The 20,508-nt window shown below is 40.0% G+C and overlaps 2 protein-coding genes across 36 annotated transcripts in view; one reads left to right on the forward strand and one right to left on the reverse strand.

Annotated features, from left to right (window-relative positions):
- Positions 1 to 20,508, reverse strand: part of ESRRG (estrogen related receptor gamma) — a 619,420-nt gene that overhangs the window by 28,737 nt on the left and 570,175 nt on the right. The gene's annotated exons all lie outside the window — the stretch shown is intronic.
- The window catches only part of LOC143838304 (uncharacterized), a 65,493-nt gene continuing 59,556 nt past the window's right edge, over positions 14,572 to 20,508 (forward strand). For all 25 annotated transcript variants that reach the window (XR_013231354.1, XR_013231334.1, XR_013231348.1 and 22 more), the window contains exon 1: positions 14,572 to 14,772. The gene's annotated coding sequence lies outside the window, so the exon portion shown is untranslated. The remainder of the gene's footprint in view (positions 14,773 to 20,508) is intronic.

Here is a 20,508-nt window from a genome sequence, read left to right on the forward strand (position 1 = left end):
CCCAGTCATTACTATTTACCCCCCAGCAAGCTGGGTACTCATTTTACCAACCTCGGAAGGATGGAAGGCTGAGTCAACCTTGAGCTGGCTGCTGGGATTGAACTCCCAGCCTCATGGGCAGAGCTTTCAAGAAGAAGAAGAAGAGTTGGTTCTTATATGCCACTTTTCCCTACCCGAAGGAGGCTCAAAGCGGCTTACAGTCGCCTTCCCATTCCTCTCCCCACAACAGACACCCTGTGGGGTGGGTGAGGCTGAGAGAGCTCTGATATCACTGCCCGGTCAAAACAGTTTTATCAGTTCCGTGGCGAGCCCAAGGTCACCCAGCTGGTTGCATGTGGGGGAACACAGAATCGAATCTGGCATGCCAGATTAGAAGTCCACACTCCTAACCACTACACCAAACTGGCTCTCGCTTAGGGCTTACCCAGACTGCATGTCTGCTGCCTTACCACTCTGTGCCACAAGAGGCTCTTATTATTCCCTGTATCTAATAATTAGGAATATTTATCTGGTTTGAAATATCATCATGTTGTGCACCTTCCCTCCCTGGGTCTGTATCGTTGTCTACATGTCCCTACACATTTTAAGGGCTGGGGAAGGGGTAGAGAACTCACCATGCAGATAAGTTTTCAATGTAACTTCTGGAATACTCCATCTCACACAGAGATCAACAACACAGCAGTTTCTCAGTGGAACAGGCTTCCTCGGGAGGTGGTGGGTTCTCCATCTTTGGAAATTTTTAAACAGAGGCTAGATAGCCATCTGACGGAGAGGCTGATTCTGTGAAGGCTCAAGGGGGTGGCAGGTTACAGTGGATGAGCGATAGGGTTGTGAGTGTCCTGCTAGTGCAGGGGGTTGGACTAGATGACCCCTGAGTTCCCTTCCAACTCTATGATTCTATGACTTGCTGGGGTTTAGACTTATAGGGATACTAAGAGGTGGGGAATCAATTACAATGATCCATCCCAAGAACCAGATGGAGGCAAATGTTTTTTTTTAATGATTTTAGGGGATCTTCCTGCTTATACTGCTGTTCTACTAATGTCCTGCTTGCCACTAGAATGAGGAAATAATCAGGGTAGTCAAGTCTTAGACCCTAGGTAGACTCTCACTGTACAATGGGTTGCAGCTATGAAAGACCAAGGGTTGGAGTGTCAGTGCGAAAAGATTTGTGATGTTAAAGCCTAGTCGATGGTGGTGATGGTGGTGGAGAATCATTTCTAAGATGAATGAAGATTCTCTAATCTGCTTTGGATACTGGTATAGCTGACCTGAATTCCTTTTAGCATTCAGGCAAATTCAACAGCTATATGGCTGAAATTGCAGCTGGCCATTTGAATTTAACAGCTTGACCAGTTTGCTGATCAGCTGTTAAGTTTTAATGGCTGGCAGCCACTCCAAAGGGAGGGAAATGAAAGTGACTATTGGGATGGATTGAAGCTATTCTGTTTTGTTTCTTTCTGTTTGGAAGGGGAAGCAGAATGGAACCCTGAAATGGCTGCTGGTCATCTAAACATAACAGCTGTAAAGTTTAAATGGCCAGTAGCCATTTAAACCTTCCCTTTCATTGCCCCCTTCCAAAGGCAGTGAAGTAAAAGGGAGCACTAGAATGGCTGCCAGCCAGCAGGCTCTGCAAGGGAGAGAGTTCAAACTGGAGCCCCCAGCACAGGCCAAGCCAATCCTCCAGAGAGATTTTTCTCCATGGGATTAGCTGTTTGTCAGGTTCTGTGCAGGGAAGGAGTGGCCCAGTTCATACCAGACCTCCCAACACAGCCCAAGCCAGTCCTGTAGAGAAAAGTGAAAGAAACTGCTGGATTGGTTGCCAGCCAGTGGGCTCTGTGGGGAGCAACAGCACCAAAGTCTATCTTGGAGGCAGAGGATCAGCAGTTTGATGGGCATTCAAATAGATCTCAGTCCCTTTACATTCTGAGAGCTGGGGAAAAAAGACTTTTCCTGAACATTTTCTGAATTCCAATTCCATATTAGTATTGTAATTTGGAAATATTGGGAAAATACCAGTATTTTTCAGGTTCAATATAACTGAAAAAAGAGGTTTTTGCACATAGATAATGTGCACATTGTAAGCTTGTGGAACTTTTAAAAATGGTCAGATGCCTATTAGGATTTGGCTTATAGGAAGAAGTAGACTGCTTGGTAACTGGTGGTGACTAGTTTGCTGGACCCTTGGTGGGTAAAATCTCTTGCACCAGTACCAATTTAGATTCTACATTAGCAGTAATTAAGTCAGTTTATTTAGACTGCGGATGTGGGCAGAATTCTTGGAAGTCTGAGGCCAACCACCTACTTCTATTACCCCGTCCCTCCAAGTTGATTAAATCTCCTGGGGGTTGCTGGTTGAGTAGGTCTGGGACACAATAAATGCCTTGTTTATTGTGTGGTCATCTCGGCCTTGAAACAGGCAGTGATGAATCCATTCTTAATGAAATCTACTTTGGATCCAGGAGATTTTAATAACTATAGTACAATGTCAAATGTGCCATTCTTGAGTGAGGACTGAACAAGTAACACTTGGAAGACTTCCAGAATTCCTGTATGAAGTGGGTTGTTTGGATTTTTTCCAGTCTGTTTTCTGGCCATGTTAAAGGAATGAAATGAACTTGATTGCTTTGGAAGATATTCTCCAACAGGAAGTGTACAGGGAAATGCAACCCTATTTACTCTCCTGGACCCCTCAGCAGCTTATGATACTATCAATTATTGTATCCTTCTGACACTATTTTGCAGTGGTTTCAGCCCTATGTGTAAGGTATGTTTTAGAAAGCAGTGCTGGCAGACTGCTGCTCAAACTCTTGGCCTTTATCATGCAGTTCCTGCCAGGGTTTTACCTTGCCCCCCTTGATTTTTAACAAATACATGCAATTTCTGAGTTTGGGCTGTAATGTCACCAACATGCAGATGATACTCAGCTCTATCTCCTAGCCAATCCCAGGATGTTATTGACATTTACAGCAATATTAAGCTTATGACCAGCATATATTGACTTCCTACTCCCATATAAAACAACTACTATGGTCATCATTGCGGAGAGGGGAGGGCTTACTTTGAGGTTAGATGTGTAGAAACACAAGAAAATACCCTCTTGGTCATGGCACTAAGACTGTATGAATTTCTCCTCAGAAAGGTTTAGCTATTCCCTCTGTCATTATCTTCCCCCAATGAGAGAAGCCATTTCTATTTCATTTGCTATGAATAAAATGGAATCAATAAATACATGTTCCATCCTTAGTTTCCGAAATCTAAAGAGGTGCTAACCAGGAATACTATCAGTATACCAAGAACTCTAAATGGTTACTGATTTTTTAAATAACTGTAGACTAAGACAAGTTTCATAAAGTTTCATACAACTTTGCCTTGACCATGAACTTTTGGAATTGAAAAACAGCAGTGTACAGTACTGAAGTACTACTAGTACCAGTTCAGTGTGTGATGATGCAGCCATCAGGTGCACAAGAAGCTTCTATGAGTTTGCCACGATAAAGACTCTGTGACCATTATTCAATTAATTGAATTTTGGCAAGTTTGGTGAGGCGTACTGCCCATAAATCAAAAGCATCAATTTTCACATGATTTGTTCATGGACTGATTAAAGAACCTTTCACAATTAGTGCTGTTTTTTCTTATTTCTCAACGTGAACTTTGGTATCTCATTTAGCAAGCAATAAAACATCCTACAATGACCTTTTACACTGAGACAAGTGTGCTATAATATTCCTTTATGCTGGCTACGGTATTAGCTCTCTATTGCCAGATCAACTTCATCCACATTTAAAAAATTTAAATAACTCAATCACAAGGATGAAATGCAAGTACATATATTCCCTCTTATCCCTGTATAACTATGAAGCCACAGATTCGATTACTAAAAATAAGGGTGGCACACTACAGTTTATTACATTTGTATACCATCCTTACTCCTCAGATCTTAGAGTGGCATACGTGGTTCCCATGCTTTCTCTATGAGGCCAGCTACAACTGGCTCAGAGTCACAAGGGATGTGGATCACCATTTATATCTATTTTTAAATATACATTGCAACTCACCTAAACAAGAAAGTTAACTCTTGAATACTGCAACTCATCTAAATTAAAATTGATTTCTTGAAAACAGTAAGAGTGGGGGCTTCTAATCTGGCAAATTCTGTTTGATTCCCCACTCCTCCACATGCAGCCAGCTGGGTTACCTTGGGCTAGTCACAGTTCTGTTAAAGCTGTTCTCACAGAGCAATGCCGTCAGAGCTCTATCAGTCCCGCCTACCTGTGTCTGTTGTCTGTTGTCAGGAGAGGAAGGGAAGTAATTATAAACCACTTTGAGACTCCTTTGCATAGTGAAAAGTAGGGTATAAAAACCAACTCTTCTTGGCATTTTATATCTTTTCTCTATTTGCTTATGACCAATTGAACTATGAGCATTAATAAACTGAGTGAAATGGATAGGCATATCCACCAATAAACACAGTGTACAGTGAAATTTGCTTCTCCAATAGATTTGGTGCCAATAGATTTGGTGCCCAGCATTACTGCCATCATGCACCTAGTGGGGAGTTCTTCTCAGATCCTATATAAGCATGAAGCATCACCAGAGTCCTAGCTATATGAATATTTATCATTGAGAAACTTCCTACATTGGTTCTCTACTGCTTGCTTTGTATTGCTATTGCTTTGCTGTTTGCGTGAGAGAATATGATTTAGTGGCTACCTTTCTTCGGTCATCAAATGCCCTCCCTATGTTTGCAAATGAGAAACTCAGATCACACCTCCTCTGTGTCTAAAATCTGACATGGAAGATCTCCTAAACTGGGAGGAGGTAGAGTGGGTTTATAGTATCTGAGAATGCAACATTGCTAGAAGGATGGAACTAGAGCTGGAAATGTGTCTGCTTTCCGTTGTCTATGAAATGGGGCTGCTGTCTCTCATCTAAGAGTTGACAGGTTGGGTCCCATGGCCAAGAGGTACAGCCTCTGAGAATATCATCTCAGGCAGAAACAGAAAATTATAAGTCAGTAATACAGTTTCTGTTTAAAACCAACATTCTAGTTAAAACCACCAGAAACAACAAAAAAAAGAAAGCTTCAAGCTCATAATAACAAAAATAAAGAAAACAAATATTTACCAAAAATATAATAAAATGTTAGTCTTCATCCCTGTATCGGATGAGTTATATGGCTGACTGAAAACTGGGTCTTTTCTATTTAATTCTCTATTAAAATACTTTCATTTAAAAGATGGAAGATAAAAGAGCAGTTCCACATTTGCCTTAAAAACGGCACCAATATTCACCCAGATTGTAATTTGCTCACTGCAGGGCACATGTTTTCCCTTTATTTCCGAATGAAAACTTTCTGTCCTCTTCCAGCGACCACAAAGGACCTGCCTTCCATCTGCCTTGTCCAAATGATAAGCTGTTCAGCTCTGTGATTCCCAAGAGACCAGTTTATAGCAGGGCAGTGAAAGTGAAAAGCACAATGTGAAAGGAGCATATCCTGAATCTATATATTGCATGTTAACTGTGGCAGATAGATGGCTGATGAAGTACTTCAGAAGAGGTGACATCAGAAAAGCATGAACCCTAGCCCAACTGCAAATCTACTTTTCTACATGACCCTCCAAAAAAAAAAAAAGAAGGAAAAGAAAGGAAAGGAAAGGAAAGAAGAGGAGAAATTAGATTCCGACATGCAGAGCCTCATTCAAGGCATTCACACGTGCACATAAATTGCATCTAAAGAAGTGCTTAATGCACTTCAACATCACATGAGAGGAAGGGAAGGCTATTGTAAGTTGCTCTGAGACTCCTTCGGGCAGTGAAAAGTGGGGTATAAAAAACAACTCTTCTTCTTCTTCAATGGTTTAATTTTATTATTCTGAACGGAAACAGCTTTATAGAGCCAAGCCTCAAGTGCTCAGAAAAGCTTGCCCATGCAAGTGAGATCAAAAGTAACAGCTCTTGTACAACTCCCATTCATTTTAGTGTGACATGCCTAGGAGACCACTGGTTAAAGAAAAAGAGTCTGGAAATACAGAACTTGCATTCCACCCTCCTTTCCCATCAAATGTGCGCCATTGGGGTAACTGCTCAATCAGTCAATATTTGCGCACTTGTATTCAAAACGGCGAGTCTTTAAGAAAGAATGACTAAAGTCTCTGCATGGCAAATATTTGGGCAGCTCACTTGTTGCTTGCTGTCAAGAACATGAAAAAGATTATCCAAGTACATTAAACATTAAATAATACCAGCAAGCCATGTGCATCCATTTTATATAATCCAGGAAGGGGAATTATAAAGACTGAGTGGACATATATGCCTTTTAAAAATGCCGCTTACAGGGTTCCATAATGACACAATCTTGTGCATAATTCTGCCATGTACTCTCTATACTGAAAAATAGTTTTCTGGATTGTATAAGCCAAAGAAAAAAGGAAGAAGCTCTAAACCAATGCTGAATATAATACTGAAAGAATAACACAATTTTCTAAAGTGTCTCTTGGTCCTGTTTTATCAGACCCTGCACTGAGCTCTCAATTTACGGGAGCCAAGACTAGGGTCTGGTACCAGCAAAATGTTCAATCTGCTGATGCCTTTGCAGAAGTTTTCACCATCATCATTCCTGTGATGATTGCAGTCTTCTATTTAGTCATCCTTAGATGAATGGCATGCCTTCGCTCCTTCTTATCAGCATCTTGAAGGTTTCTTTGGGCTGTGAAGGTCAGCTCAGTGCATGTACAGTACAAAGAAGGGGATGGGTTATTCTGCAAAATTTAGATGCTAATTGCAAGTAAAACCAATCTAGAAAATGCTGCTGGTCAAATGGAACCAGGACACAGCATTTCCAAAAGCCTATTTTGCAAAGGTTCATTTAATGGTGCAGATGTCTGTAGCTCTTATAATGTATTCCATGTTTTACTCTGATTTTATACACTTGATATTCCCCAGCTGGATTGTTTCTAAAGTGTGCAATGAATTCTCCCCCCCCCCTTTCTGTAGCAAATCAGCAGTTTTTCAAGAGGTCTCTGTGCAACCCAGGAGGATGACATTTACTAATGTGTTGAGATTCAGGGATTCTCTTTTGTAGAAGCCAACACTAATAAGAAAGATATGGTTCAGTATCTTGGGTATTCTTCCAAGTTTTATTAATTAGGTGGAAAACTTTCCCCACCGGAATACCGCAAGGTATTTATTAACACTTCAGCCCACAAACTAGAGAAAATTTACAGCGGTGGAGGTAATTGTTACACATAGCAGCCTGTGTTATCAACTTGCCAGGGACAAGCATGGAAAGGTTTAAGATTATGATCTTTTTCATGATATTTTAATTGTGCTTCTTAATCTGCTAAATTAAAAACTCCAGTACAATCTGACTAAGATCACAGGCAAAAAGGAGATTGCATCAGTGTGAAACAAAATGTATGAATACTCCTATCAGCTTTAATTATACAGAGAATTTAACAGTCAAATTCAGTGTGATCACAGGGTGACTCAGATGTACACATTTTCTTCTCAAGCAGTGGTCTGTGTCCTTCCTCTATACTTCTTTCAAGTTGTCCCTAAGGAATAACTATCCCACACAAACCAATTCATGAATTTAGAGCTGGCAGCTCTGGGTTAGGAAATTCCTGGACATTCACGGGTAGAACTTGGGGAGGATGGGGTTTGGGAAGGGGGACTCAGTAGGGTATGCTGCTACAGAGCCCACCCTCCAAAGCTGCCATTTCCTTCAGCAGAATTGATTTCTGTAGCTGCCAACTCAGATGTCATTCCAGGAAGTTTCCAGGTCCCACCTGGAAGTTGGCAAGACCAAGTTTCCTTTAAAAAGGAAACACTTGCTAATTATATTTCTGGTGAGTCTGTGCAAAGGCAGTAGCCCAGAGTAATGCATGTTTCTTCTCAATGGCAAACCCATTCAACTCCCAACATACTTTTTGATTAGGTATAAAAAGTAGTTTGGGGAGGGATGGGTGGAAGGGAAGATGGAAGTTAGCATGAACAGTTGTTTAAAGAAAAACTGAGGCAAGATAGCATTTTTCAGATCCTGCACAAAACAGTATCCTGCCCTAAATCTCCAACTACTTTTTTTTAAATTAAAGGGAGTCAAACTAATCTGTACAGGCAGTTGTTTAAATGGGCAAGGGAGAAGATCAGCATGCAAGACAGATAATGTATGCATTCTGTGATTGCTTAGTTGACCTTTACTTCCCTAATTCAATGCCTCCATTTTGAAGCCATGCCTCTTTTAGAAACTGTGGAGTAAAAAAAGTGTCACACTTCCTCATGGCTAGCCCTGTAGCCTGTCCTTCTGCCCTTGTGTGGCCATCAGCTCCTGAGCTTCCCCAGGCCTCAGAATGTACAGCATGGTGGTGGTGGTGGGGGGGGGGAGGTTGCATAACCTTGTTCTTTTCTGTCCCCTGGATATGTTCTCTCAGAGGCCTGCAACTGGACCATTGCTTCTTCCTCACCTGGTGATGGGAAGCGTTGGGTTTGGGGCCCTGTCCCTTTAACAACCATACAGCAAAGGGAATTTATACAAACTCAGCTTTTCATGAAGGGGATGCTATGCAGGTATAAAAAGTACAGCCACCCTGCACAGAAGCAAAGGCCCTATGTGTCAGTTTCCTCTGGGAAAAGCCAGTTCTTCTTTAGCATCTGCTTTTGTATGGGGAGGGGGGGGAAATAATCTCTGAAACAGGGCACTGCACAATGACTTCTGGCAACATCAGGCAACAGAGAACAGTCTATACTGAAATTCACAGCACAGCGGACTATGAGGCCAGGCTGCTAAAATGGCATTTCTGATCTCTGTGGAAGGTTAAATTTCATACTTTAAAGCTTTCACTAGAATGAGGTGATTTTTCCTACCCAAAGTAGTCTCAAAGCAGTTTATACCTTCCTTTCCTTTCTCCACAACAGAAACCCTTGTGAGGTAGGACGAGAGAGTTCTGAAGGAACTACTGGCCCAAGATCTGCATCATCCAACCCAGCTAGTTGCATGTGGAGTAGGAGAAGGGACTCAAACCCATCTCTCCAGATTAGGGGCCACTGCTCTTAACCACTATACCAAACTCTACTTGTTACAAGCGGCACCTTTTGGTGAGTTGGGGTATGTATGCCCAGGGGAAAATATTTTAAAACTTATAAGGCATTTAAAATATGAGCAATAATCTGGGAGGAGGTGCCTCATGGGGCTGTCACAAGTAAGTTTGAGATGGACACAAATTTCATCACCCAGAAAATGCTTATGCTCCCTTGAACAGGAATCAGCTGGCCAACACCTTCATTTAGCAGTCTGTTTGTTGGTAGCGATGCTTTCTAAGTTCATCAGGGGTGGCAGTGCATGCACCACCCTATGGATAAACCTCTCAATCTGGAAAGGCTCCACGCTTCCCACATCGCAGCTAGGAATGAGCAGTGTGATCATCTCTGCATTACTTCTACTATGGCAGAGGATCTACTGGGGTTCAGCTGCCTGTTCAATGCAAGGGGCAGACCCATCGAGGCAGAAAGGGGGTTGTATCAGTATTCAAAAGCACTTCCAGGGACCTGTACAGATGTCACCACCATTATCTTCTCTGTTACCATCATGAAGGTAACCTACAAATTGTTCCTCAACATGCCTACCTAGGAATAAATCTTGTTGGTGTCACCAACTTCTCTCTTCTACTTAATATTTCTGGTAAGGGCTTTGAGAGGGGTGTGTCTCATGGTTTAAGTGCCACTCAGCACTTAACACCCACTAATGGCAGCTGTCCCGCCCCTGAGTGCCTCCTTTTCCAACTGGCTTGCCTGTCAGTCCAGCGGCCAGCCAATCACCTTCCGTCCCCCACCTTTGACTACCCCCTTCTCCTCCTACTTCCCTCTGAGGCCCAGAGGCTGTAGAACCATGCCGTGTGAGAGCTGCCCCTGCCGGTGAGTTCCCTGGCAGCTGCCTGCAGGCTTCCCAGGTCCTGGGGGGAGGGAGAGGCCGTCTGCAGAGTTCTTCCACCCTAACCCCCTAATCTAGCATCCGTTGTATTCCTGAATGCAACGGGCTTGGCCCCTAGTTTCTAAATAAGTGGGTTTAAGGGCTTGCCATTGTGATTATAAAGCACATGCTATAAAAGTTAATTTTGTAAAAAAAGAGTGCCTATTTCACTCTTGTAACAAAAGACACCTGAGAAGATATAAAAACCACATTCATTTCAAAGCAAGTCTGCAACAAAACAGGCTACAGCAAAGCAATATGGACATTTGAAAGGGCAGCTTGACATCTTTGGAGCTATTCTGATTTCTCCAAAAGACACATATTTGGGGCAGATTCTTTTTTTATACCCCATGTATTTTTATATATTAGAAAGACGCATATTGTTTACTAAATTGCTTGGAATATCTTCTGAAGAAATACATATTTATTTTTAAAAGCAATCCATATATTATTTACTCAGTGAATGAGAATGTCTTCAGAAAAGCCGTTCTGGTCTGTCAAATAAATACATATTTATAAATGGTTTCTAAAATGCGTATTATTTACTCAATGGACTGTAATGGCTCTGTTGGTGCCATTACATTTAAATATGTAATTACCCACGCAATAAAACCCTTATAAAGCACTTTTCAAAGAAAGAAAGCAAGAAAGAAACCATTAGCTTGTTGTGCCTCAAAAGGTAATTTTCAACCTATTGTTTTAATTTTGGTTTTAAAGTATCTGAAATGTTTGCATATTGATGAGCCATTACTTATTACTTTTTTCCATTTTTTTAAAAGATCAGAGTTTGCAATGGTTGAGTGGTTTTCCAGTCTGACCTCTTCAAGAATGTAGTTTGTGCATAAGGTCCAACCATAAAGATTAAAAAAAAACTTCACTTGGTATTTCTGAAAAACCAAACATTAGAATTTATACTATAATTGTGTGAATCTGTCCTTTTATAAACAATCTGACAATACCTAGCTTGTGGCCATGACAGGGTAGTTTTTTACAAAAAACTTTTGAATCATGACGGCTTAAAAATATGTCACCAAATTCATTAGATGATGGATGGCCTGGTTCCCTCCTTTTCTTCCCTTCTCAACTGGGGTTTTAGGTGTATTTTTTATTGTTAGGTGTGTTAATAGTAGAAACCCTCTTTTAGGGGGATGTGATATAATGTGGTCCATCACCTCAGCAGTATCTGGCTGAGACAAATACATGTATTTCTAGACAAATATATAAACAAATAATGTATTTTATAATATCTATGTATCCACCTTCCTCCCAAGTACCTGAGGGCCCGTGAGAGGTCCTAAATAAATGTTTGTGTGTGTGGAGGGGAACCACAATTGGAAAGTCTGCAAGGCTGAAAATTTTTCCGTTACATAAGCTAACAGAAAGAAAATCCAACAAACAAAAAAGGATGTAGAATAATGGTTTGATGTATGGTTTAGGTGATAAGAAATATGAGTATACCTATATTTGTTCCTATGAAGGTGGATTATTGAGAAAGTAAACTACATCTATGATTTCACATGAAAATATTAAAATCTGAGAATGCCCTTTACTGTATTTACCAGTGCAAATGTGGGCTATTAGATACACCATTGATTGGAATATAAATCTGGTTCTTTATTCTGAGGACCAAGTGATTAATTCTTGCAGCACAGTGATCAATGTGCTACAGCTGCTGTACCCAACACAATGTTTGGTTTTGTACGTTATGGGTATAGAAGAGAACCACCAGCACAGGTGTCTCCTGCATAATGGAGACACCATATTTCTGATTTCCTGGAAACACTGAGATTCGTCCTCAAATGTATGTAGTTCTGCCAATTTTTTCAATTAGGTTCATTATTGATTTGATGAAAAAACAAATTAAACATAGCACTGTGGTATGTAAATTGGTTAGAGAAAGTGCATAAGGTTCTGTTACTGGGGTCCTAGCCACATGGTTTTTGTACACGATTTTAACAACTGTACATTGCAAAGAACTCTGGCAAAAGCACAGGCAACTGCAAATTCAGGAGGATTTTAATAGCTGTGATTCCCAAGCATGTAAAGCAGGATACTGAACAATACAGGGCTTTGAAAATCTCTGGCATGGAGGGATCCCCATCTTGTTGTGTTCTACTTCTGAAGATGCCAGCCACAAAGTCTGGGAAACACACAAGAACCATGAAAGCCTTTGACAATTCAGCGGTAGAAATATGTGGGAACAGATCCACATCATAGTAGTGCGAGAAACCATTGAAGTAGCTCTTTTGTTCAAACCTTTCTTACAATGTAGGGGTCAGGGAGAAACATAAGTGAATGTGTTTTAAGCAGTCTGTATGTTTGGCATGTAGAATGAAGCTGGCAATTCTTCATAATCATAATATTCCATAATTTATTTCATTTAGAAATTTCTTTTGCCAGAAAAGCGGGCTAGAGTTCTTTGTGCCAAGAAGGAATTACGTGCAGTGATCACTCACCAGTTTACATTTTCATGTTTGAAAAATTTGCACTCTACCTCCCCACCAGCCGTGCTAGCAAAGGACTTCTATGGGATTTGGCTTCCTAAACACATGGAGAGTTCCATTACATAAATCTCATACCTAATTTACACTTAATTTATTTGCAAAATCAAATCAAAAGTCTGCTGTGATAAAAATTACACTTACTGTGGCTGCTGCTGGGGTAACTTTGAGTATGTTTTCAACATGCTTCCCACCTACCTGGAGTATTAGAACATTTTTCACTGTATGGAGATGGGGTATGAGAATGATACAAATGCAATAAGCTCAAGAATGGAAGGTTCCAACTTTGATTTATCTATATAAATGGTAAAGTTTATATATAAATGGTAAAATTATGGTAAAATTCTTAAAGCACTACTTGTCAATACATGGCCTTGGGTACCTGCATACACTTAACCAACAGAAGAATCTAATATTCATAATAACACAACAGTATTCCTAAAAACTGAAATTCCCGTTTTTCTATATAGGCTTCTAGTTTAACCTGTGTTCTTGATTTTTCATGCTCATTCAAGGTCTGTGAATAATTGTGCCTGTGTTCATACTCTCCATTGTGCTGCATCATGGGTGTTGTAGCATTTAAACACAATGGAATAACTCATTCAGTACTTAATGGATCTTGATTTTAACAAGATTGTTTCTCTGCCCTTTGGCTAAGATGAAGTGTCTAACACAATATGATTTTGTGGAATTGAATAAGATTATCAGAAACTCTCTGGGAACAAAATTAAAATGTTAAGAATACCTTTTATGGTTTCTGTACAACCACTCTATGCCAAGTAAGATGGTAGGAACATCGAGAAATGCTTTCAATAGGCTTGCTCATATCAGTGTACATACCTTTATACTACAGGTCACTGCTTGAGCATTCCTGTGCCTTTACAAACCTTCTGGCTTATTTTTAGGGATAGATGAGCAATTGAGATGCGAGGCAGGAAATACTATTTGAGACATTCTGGCATTTTAAAGCTTGCTTCAAACAGTGTTAACTAAAATGAAATGAACAACAACCCATAGAAGGTGTTCTCAAGTACCTGGGTTTTTGCTGTAATTTTATTTGGGTGACTTATAATGGGGCTACCATTCAAATACAACATTTAGACAGAGACAGTATTTAAGGGTTGCTGGTTTAAGGTTTCTAAGCTTTCCATGCTAATCAGGCAGTAAAAGAAGGGATTTCAATTTAGAGAAGACTTTCTGGTCATATCAAAACACAAGTTTAAAAGAAAAAACTAAAAGGAGAGGTCAGAATTCAGTGTCAGAATACACACTTTGTATGGAAAAAGTCTCCCACTCAATCCCTAACAAGTCCCGTTGAAAGGATGTCTACAAACAGGTCTAATGAAGACTTACATTTGAGAGTCTCAAGAGCTGATGCCAATTAGAATAAACAGTACTGTTTAGATGACCAACAGTCTTGACTCAATATTAGACAGCTCCATATGTTCACAATATGGAAAGTGTTCTAATCAGAAATCTGGAGTTTCAGGTGAACTATTGTGAAATATATGGAAGAGAAATTGTGGAGAGAGTCCCAAAGCCTTTGTGTGTGGGGGGTTTGTGTGTGTGTATGTGTGTGTGTGTGTGTGTGTATGTGAAGTCCACTTTCTAAGCTTTCCTCTTCAGGCATGAGTGTTGGTACTCTCTAACCAAGCTGTTGATGGTAGCAATTTTTGAAAAAAATCAGCTTTTGGATTATATAAGCAATATATTTTTTAAAGTTATCCAATAATACTCTATTTAAACATTCATCTTTCTTGATTACTTCCAAGCACAAGGAATCTGAGATTCCCCCAGTAATGTTGACCTTAAATTACCTGTAAAGCTAGTACAATGTAGCAGTTTGCATGCCTTACTAGGACTAGTGTGTCCAAGAGTTAAATCCTCAACCAGCTATGCATTTACTGAGTAAATGACTTTTGGTCACTTTCTCTTAGCCTAGTCTGCTTCACAGAGTTGTTGTGAGATTTAGGATGCTTAGGGCTGATCCTGCGTAGAGCAGGGGGTTGGACTAGATGGCCTGTATGGCCCCTTCCAACTCTATGATTCTATGAGATCACAATGGCAAGTGAGAGAACCATGACGACTGTTACAGGGGAAAAAAGCAGGACCAAATCATGTAACCGATAAGAGAAGCAAGGCTCCCAGAATTACCCGGGGAGGGGGGGGGGAACATGTTCAGCATTAAGGGGGTAAAGTGCTGTTGTTCAGCTTCAGTCTGAGGTAGCAGGGGAAACACAGTGTTGGAAACACCTAGTTGAGATCCAAAGATCTGCCATCTCATGCTGAGTTACCTAGCAGGTAAGCTGGGAAGTGTTGCCACTGAATGACAGGCAGGTCACCTGATGTATGGATTTGTCCCCTGTGCCTCACTGATCAATAGATAACTATATAGCTGTAGTTTATTCCAACTTGGTGTTGGTATTATCCCCCCCTTGCGACCTCCTGCCTCTGCTCCTGCCCCAGGATCCTTAAGTTAAATACTTAGATCAACAAAATTACATGTGATACTGATTATTCCATTTTTGTTATATAGTATTTGGAAACAGATGTCTATGTTCCTTAATTGGTGCCAATAAAATACGTAGACAAAAAATTGCTTCTCAACCTTTAAAATACATGTAAACCTTAGGTACAAATAGACCCAATAATGGAAAGCAACACACTCGAAGTAAGACAAAAGAGCTATTAATTAATCCTTAGGATGCACATGAGGCAATCAATTCTCTCAAATCCCTAATCAATTAGAAAAGGGAAACAATTTGAATTTCTGTTTCTTTACAATGAAAAAATGGGTTACTCAATTACTGCTAAATCCTCTGCAGTTTTATCCTGTCTTCATTATAAATAGCCAGCTACTAAATAACTCATGAGAAAAAGAGGTACAGAAAATATATGGAGTTACATTCCTTAATTATCTGGATACCTTGGCACATTAAAACAATATGAGTGGCCATGTTGCATTGAGGCTTGCAGAGCCCAACAAAAGGTTCTAGATAAGAGAAGTCTGAATAACTAGGCTTCTCTTCATAAGGAAGTTTGTTTCAGGAATGTTTTTTTCTCGCCAAGTGTGTTTGATGGTCCAGAATCTGACATTGTAATATTTTCTTCAAAACAGGAAAGTGATTTTTTAAAATGGGTCCAATAAGCCACAGATAGAGAAGTCCAAGAGTTGGGAAAGTGCCTGCATAAGGCAAATACGATGAACTTTGAAGGATACTGTTTTACTACAGCAGAATGTAGTGTCATTTGAAGACCAAAAAAAAAAAAAGTCTTTTCTGTTTCCTTGCCTTTTTGTGCACCACTGGACATGATAGGTACTTTATGAAGTTTGTCCAAGGGGACATTAAAAAAAAAAAGCAGTGTCCATTTGAAGCTTGTCTGTGAACTTTGCATGAACCGCCAGAAATAATGTAGTGTGATGACAAGCCAGTTATACCTTCCACTAAATTTGCTGTCTGGAATGAACTGAAATAGTGTTTGGTTTGTGTAATTACGTCCATCTATCTTTATATTCCAGCGGCATATCGCAAATTGAAAATACTAAAAATTGACTGTTGGTTCTGATATTTAATGATTGCCAAAGACAAGACGATGATTTATTGGTTACTTACCGATGTGACACATTTGCATCTTATTAGACAGAGATTACTATTCCTTAAAATGCGGACGAGGCCTGATCATGTCTGATGGATTGATTTGATTTGCAAATGTAATCAAACTAATAAGAGGGAAAAAATGAGCAATAATGCCTTGTTTTTCAACTGGCAATCACTCCCCTGCCAACAACGCTGATATCCCTGACTAAGCAGCCTTCACACCGTCTTCCTGTCTCCTCAAATAAACAAAGGGAGGCAAAGAGCCTGATAAGAGGATAACAAGCAAAATACGGATGTACAAGGGAGCAGACACTACAGAACACTGCTGGTACGTTTAAAAGCTAGCATTTGGAACACCATGGGAATGATTGCAAATCCCCAATCTCTCTTTTTTAACTCCCCCTCCAAACTTAAACAATAATAAGTGAAGGAAATTGCAATTCTAATTCAGAGAAATCCCAGGGGATATCCTTTGCCATGGGGGGAGGGGACCCAACGATGTGGATGAAATCACAAGAAACAAGCATCAATGGCTAGGGACGATGGTAGCCACTGGAATAACATTCATAAATCAAGAGGATATGGTATTCTCATGACCTCTCAAATCTTAGGCAAATAGATTGCAGTGAAATCTCTACAATTTGGTTACTGTCAACATGAAATGTGAATGCTGACAAGTCACAGAACTATGTTGTAAATGTATGTTACCACTTTTCAGACATACATAGCTGAATTGTGACAATTTCCCATTTAGCTTTCTGACAACTTATTTCTGTGTTCTAACCATCTCAGAAATCATCTGGGACTGACAAAATCCATATGTGAATCCACATGTGAATGTGGAATGTGTATCATGCCTCTAAGATACCTAATTGAAGGGAAAAGTAATGTCCACATATTTGTACATAAAAAGTGCAACTTTGAAGAATACTGTCATTCTATATATTCATTCAATTATTATTATCCTCCTAGAAGCTAATGGTTACTCAATGGTCAGTCATGAGGGGGTCTTCTGAAAAAGCTTGCAAAATGAATCTGTCCACTAGGAGCAGCAGTACAATACTGCTGAATGGTCTTCTCGTATTAAGGAACTAGCTACCGGATAGAAGGCATCAAGATCTTGATCTTATTCAAAAGGCTTTTAAAAATTATGTATAAAAGCTTTTTGTGGCTAACATGTTCTGATTTTAGTTATTTTTGGTTGCAGTATAATTGTGATTCTTCTCTTCTTGTTTATGTTGACTGGTTTTATTGATTTTATATTGTGTTTTGTTTTTAAATGTTCCTTGCTCCGAGAATCCTTGTACTGAAAAGCGAGCTATAAATTTTCTAAGTACACACATAAATGGCTGTCCTTTGGTATGTATTTACCTCACGGTGGACACATCATTACCTCCCATATAAAACAATTCATATGAAAGTGTCCCCTTACCTTATGAAAACAGCACATTGTAGTAATAAATTCACAGCAGTGGTACTTAACATTTTTTTAGGTCCAACAGTTTACTAAGTAAATACTGTCCAAATCACAGACATGTCACTTTTACTACATAAAGAACTACATAAAGGACCTGTAACCTACATCAAATGGACAAAACTGAAAAGAAAAAATAAGTGATTCCCAGGAGTTATAGGAACCATATGGACACACAACTTGGAATCATGTAGCAAGGAGAGGGCATTGGGTAAAATAACTCTCTCCAATAACTGCAGACTCACACTGCTATCCACCTGAAATTATTAAAAGGAAAATTTCCAGCTTGGTGTAGTGGTTGACAGCAGCATCTTCTAATCTGGAGAACCAGGTTTAATTCTCCACTCCTCCACATGAAGCCAGCTGAGTGACCTTGGGCTAGTCAAAGTCCTGTTAGGGTTGTTCTCACAGAGTAGTTACTCTCTGAGGTCTCTCAGCCTCACATACTTCACAGGGTGTCTGTTGTGGGGAGAGGAAGGGAAGGTGATTGTAAGCTGCTTTGAGATTTCTTCAGGTAGTACTCCTTCAGGTCTAAAAGCCAACTCTTCTTCTTCTGGAGAGTAGGTTCTACTGAACTTTCTTCTGAGCTGACCTGCTTAATAATGCTCTCTGGATAAGAAAACACCCCTGAACTCAAAGTCAAAAAGAAGCTTGTTATTGACATGAGATACAGGATCCAAACTGCTCTCATTGAGGCCAACTGATATCGAAAGAAAGTTTTAAAAACACCACTCACTCACTTTGATCAGACTGAATCATGTTGTGGCACTATTATACTGGCCTTTGCCATAAAGACAGCCAGGCCAGGGCATGTGTCTTACCAAAAACATGCTGATGGCTCGTGGGCCTTGCAGATAAGGTAATTAATCCTATTCCAATCTAGGTTAAGCAGGTGGACTGTCTGCAGTATTCAGAGAGAAAGTTGAAGCTCTTTAAAGCACATCAAGAAACTAGACTGGTCCATTATGCTGACCTGTCAGCTTTAAATCCAGTTGAAGCAAATGTTTTCTTTTCTTTTCCCAGCCCAACTATTTGTGATTCAGCAACACAAGGCATGCATTAATAACTGCCTATTCACTCCCCCTTATTCTGAAAGGCAGAGAGCTACATGATTAGCTGTGGCCTGGTTTGTTTTACGGTTACCTAGACAGAACCAAGATTATCCTTAGGAAAAGAGGATGTTGGATTTGTTTTAGTGATTGGGACTGCTTCTTTCCTATGTTATGCTTGGAATCTATTTCCCTAAACTGCTATAAGTGGTCATATGTTATCTCAGCCACCCTCACAACAGCCCTGAAAGGCAGAGCTGTATTACTATGCTTATAATAATAAAAATTATTATCTGTGGTGGGGAGCAGCTTATTGTGAAAAGTGGGTGTCATTCAAGGTCATTTTATGAATTCATAGCTAACGTGAAATTTCCCAGCTTACAGTGAGAACAGAACATTTTTTCATTTAGTTCTCTACTGACATTTTTAATTCAGTCCATCTATGGAGATCCACAGAGTATAACAAGTGTTGAACAGAAACCATAACTGTAAAAGATGCATGTAAAATGTACATCCAAGTGTGGATGCTTGCTCTCTATAAGGAATTGGGTTTTGTTTACACATGTTGGGTACATGTGTACATACCCAGATGGACATTCTACCAAAAGCAATGGATAGGAAACATCACATTTATGCTGCTCTAGATCCAGCAAGTATTGTGTGAGGGGAGGGCTTCTTCAGTGTACTAATTTCATTGAGCTGGACTGAGCATCTACTACCATAGTTGCAGCTCTTGCAATACCTGCTGCACCCATCTGCTCTAGTTAAGAAGAGGAGCTGTCCTTTACTGGAGCAGAGGAGCTATCCTTCACCCCAGAATATACCCATTCTCCCTCTTATCCTCATAGCCTTGAAAGGGAACAATCTCTTAGGAGAGAGAACTGGGGTTCCAAATGGAACCCTCCCCTACTCAGGTCCCAGGTCAAAGAGAAGAAACCAAGTGATGCTTGATTCTATTCTGCCTAACTTCAAGCCCAGGAAGTTGGGAGGGCAAATCTGTGCTTGCATGTGACAACCCTTGTTCCCAGCCAAATTTTGGAGAGATACAGACCTTTAAAAAAGATCCTGCATATCTCAAGGATCATATTCTCAAGGATCCACTTTGGTACATAGTATATCCATATACAGGTCTCCTACTTTACTAATATATATGGCATTAGAATTGCACTTTGTAGCATTTGCAAGTCACAGAGCATATTGTTCATGCCGAGTCTATTAATAAGAAGAAATAAATAACTTCAACACCATTTAAAATGTGTATTAATGTACACGAAGTTTGTATTGATCTAGCTGGCTCAGTGGTGGCCAAAGTACCTTCAGGGCAGTGCCATTTAGGCATCAGAGCCCTGCCTCTGTCTAATTATGTTATTCTTCTAGTGATGCTCTCTGTAGAATATTGTACCGATATGCCAATGTGTTGTCCTCAGTTGACTTGCAGCCCTGATACAATACAACAGACATTGAAACAGCTCTGGGAAGTTCTTACACCTTTTGCTAAAACTGATCTTTGGATCAAATACTCAAAAAGTCTTCAGTAGATCCTTGAGCTGAATTCATAGCACCAGAACTGAGCATACTTCACCCTCCTTGAGCTTCTTTCACTTATACAGCCTTGACCCTCTTTGATCTATTTAGTGTACAGTGTAAGTTGTTTGGGAAATGAAGCCCCTCTGAAAGACTGTTTCGGCAATTTAAATTGGTATTTTATAGCACTCTCCTAATTAGAAGTCATTTAAGATGGCTGAAAATTGCACTAAATTATGTGGGAAACAGCATGATTTTAAAGAAATAATATGTCTGCAAATGCCCGAGATGCCCTGGTATATCTTGTGAGGCACTCCAGATGCTCTCCCATTTGCAAAATTCCGTCACTACTTGCATCTAAGGTCAACTTGGAGGTCATTCACGGCTACAG

Source organism: Paroedura picta, chromosome 1 (genome assembly GCF_049243985.1).
Source record: "Paroedura picta isolate Pp20150507F chromosome 1, Ppicta_v3.0, whole genome shotgun sequence".
NCBI classification, from domain to species: Eukaryota; Metazoa; Chordata; class Lepidosauria; order Squamata; family Gekkonidae; genus Paroedura; species Paroedura picta.